We start from the raw sequence: 3,503 nt of genomic DNA, 5'->3' as shown, positions 1-3,503 counted from the left end.
TAGCCATTCCCAATGATTATCTTGAGAAATCAGCACAAGAGCTTGCTGTGGAAGAGAGCTCATGTTTAATAAGTGTGTTTTATGTTAATCACTAACTGACCCTGACCACATACCAGCACTAACAATGCCCATGCTACTACCTGCAGTATTTTATTTTTTGGATGAATTGCTCTTCCTCCTCCATCTGGTGGCAGATCATTTACTTTCTTAAAGTCAACTTTGCCAGAGGCAGTGGGTAGGAAAGACGTTTTCAAGTGTGCTTCCCTTTCAGTCAGAGCAAGTCTAACTACAGTGGCCTTCTTGCAGAATTCACATTGTCAAGCTCCCATGCCCCAATAATAAATACTGAGTCTCACTACCCAGGAGATGTGACTGGTTCCAAGAGCCAGTGGAGCATAATGAGATTTCTAAAGTGGTCAGACAAGCTGGGTGACTTCAGAACAATAAGCTTTTATGTTTTAAAATAGGAACCCAGCTGTGGAACAGAAAAGGGTTTCTTGTATGGCTTTAAAAGGCCTGCAGAAACTAGCTTTCAGGCCCCACTGTGCACATCTGAGATTCATGTTCTCTGTGGCTGTGCGTCCTGGGTTATCAGTCATGGCTTCCGGTCTTGTACATGTGTAGGCGTTCTGCAGGGTATCAGGGTATAGCTTTACCCACCCAGATTTTTTTTTTGTATCTCCTCCTGTAGCCTTCCCAGGAAGGCTGCACTGGGGGCCCAGTTGGTGCTTATATCTATCTTCAAGTTGGTGCAATAACTTCTTGGAAATAGGTTATAGCTGCAAGTGGAGAGCAGCCTCCTGGAACTCCTGAAGTGCCCATGCAGAATGTGTCCTAAAGGTTTTGCAAAACTGTCCTAGAAGATTTCAGTAGTTTAGATCTGGAAGATCCTCCAAAGTTTCAATCTTCATCGTGGGATACTTTGGGGAAGTGGTAGAACCTTTAGTTGGTTGGTCCTGGTGGGAGGAACTTAGGTCATTGGTGGACAAGGCTGTCTTTAGAGGGGATATTAGAATCATGTGTCTTCTAGGGTCTTCCTCCCTTCCTGGATACCATGAGGTGATAGTGAGCAGTTTATCTGCCATGGGCTTACACAGTCCCAAAGGCAATAGGACCAACTGACCACAGACTAAAGCCTTTGACACAAAATGAACTTTTCTTTCTTATAACTTGTTTATCTAAAATATTTTCTCATAATGCCAGGAAGCTAATAGAGAAGAGAAGTCTCATACATGTCCTTTTTTTCCAGTAGAAAAGAGTCTGGAAAGAGAATTTGCTCCAGCATCTCCAGATCACCCAAAGATGTCTGAGGTTTGCTCTAGCCCTGCTACCCTCTTTCTCTTCCAACCACTTCCTTGACCACACTCCCGCACTCCTTCCATTGCTGCGACAAATTGAAGTGGAGAAACAGCTCTAGTTTCCCATCCAAATGAGGAAAGCATAAGCCACAGACACATACAAACTTCTAAGTACCACTGCAATTAAGTCTTGAAGCATTTGAGAGCTGAAAGCTCAAGACTCCACACGCACCCACTATCCTCCTTGCCAGCTCAGTGTAAATTTGACGTATATGGTGACATAGGTAACATGACCTAATGGACCAATGATTTCTGCCAAAACAAAAAGGAGAATGAGAAGTTTTATCAGACACCTTAGGCAGAAGTACCTGTGCTGTACAACTCAGATCCAACACGCAGATCAATCCTATTCTTCCAAGCCACCCTTCTGTCTTCCACCAAGCCCTGTTTCTGTGTCCTGTGCCAGAGAAGACTACAACGATTGTCCCTTCTTGTTCAGGTAACAGAAAACAGGAACTTGGAGCACTCAAATAAGATCAGGTAGGGTATATAGGTGGTATTCTGCTTTTTAGAAAAGTCTTCAAGAACCACTGTGGCATTTTCCTCAATCACAAATCTGGGAATTGAATTGAGTCATAGGCCCAAAGCCTAAAGCATCAGGGCAGTTGTCCTAGAAGCTGGATAGTGGTCTTCACAGATGAAGCTCACTCTTCCTCCCCCTCCTTCTCCTCCCCCTCCTCTCCCTCTTTCTCCTCCCCTCCTCCTTCCCTTCCTCCCCCCTCCTTCTTCTTTTCCCCTCTTCCCCCCTCCTTCTCCTCTTCCCTCCCCCCCTCTGCTTCTCCTCCTCCTCCTCTTCTCTGGCTCCAGAACTCAGTTGGTAGGAAAATTCTATTTCCTGTCTTTGGAGTCTGAATCTTTTCTGTTGTTCTGAGGAAAGGTCAGCATGTAGCCAGCACACATTCATCATACTGTGTCACACTGGTGGTCCCACTGCAGAGGTCCTGGGTGGACACAGGCTGGTAGCAGTGGGTGGGAGTGGTGTCCATGTGTGTTCTGGCTAGCCAGGATACCATTTATGCATCTCAGAGAAAGCCATTTGTGGGAGACTTTGTTCTCTCATTTTCTCTGCCACACGCAATAGAATGAACTTCAATTTCGTATTTGGAAACAATGCATTAAGCTGTGATGAGTCTTTCTGTCACAGGTATGCAGCGCTGATAAGCACATAGACTTCTGACTTCTCAGCATGCACCTGTGTGAAGCCCTCAAAGGGGGTTCATTGTTATTGATGCATACTGAGAACCTGCGTGAAATGCTGGAGCCCCTCTGGCTGTGACTCCTAAACAACCCAGGTGACCAATAATTCCAAAACCAAGTGGTAAAGACCTTGGACAGTTTTAGAGAATTACCTCCCAGCTCTTATTCTTTGCGGCAAGAACAAGATTGTTTCCTGAATAATCTTTTCCACAAACAGCCAGACTTATTATTTCAAACCTTGTCTCATGGTTGGCTGTAGAGTTAGTTGCAGGTTTTTATGTGGCCAATTAAACTGGGTTAAAACAAAGCCATAGGGTAAGATTTCCACATGTACTTTCTCCCAAGTTCATGGAAACTCACAACATGTCTAACATGCTTTTAAAACTGCCTTAATTGTTGGTACATTTCCTTTTTCTTTTTATTATAAAGGCGATGTACAGAGGGGTTGAAGTTACGTAAGTCAGGTAAAGAGTATTTCTTTTTGAACAGTGTCACCCCTCCCCTCGCTCTCTCCCAGTTTTTCCCTCCCATCCTCACCCACAAGTTGTATAGTTCATTTTCAACATAGTGTCTAGTGGGGACCACTGCTGCATTTGTTCACCCTTGGTCCCACTCTTTCTGTGCTCCCCCCTTACCCTTCAAAAGATGGATAATCTAATACACAAGACAAAAGGTAAAGAAAACAAATATAGCAACAAAGAAAAAAAAGCCTGCCTCTTGTTTTCTCTTCTTGGAGTTAATTTCAAAAAATATTATTGTATATGTTCAGCTGCACATAGCTATTGAGCCCTTGTGAGTCTCTCCTAAGAATATCCATATCCTCCTTTGGTCTCACTGTGTAAATGTGTAGAGACCTGTATAATTTATCATGTCCCAGTGAATTTTCTGTTGTCTTTTGTAATCCAGTGTGTTTACTTATAGATTTATAGGCACATTTTGATTACCACA

Source organism: Dipodomys merriami, unplaced genomic scaffold (assembly GCF_024711535.1).
Source record: "Dipodomys merriami isolate MVZ:Mamm:240054 unplaced genomic scaffold, mDipMer1.0.p SCAF_12, whole genome shotgun sequence".
Taxonomy (NCBI): domain Eukaryota; kingdom Metazoa; phylum Chordata; class Mammalia; order Rodentia; family Heteromyidae; genus Dipodomys; species Dipodomys merriami.
This window is presented reverse-complemented; position numbering follows the sequence as displayed.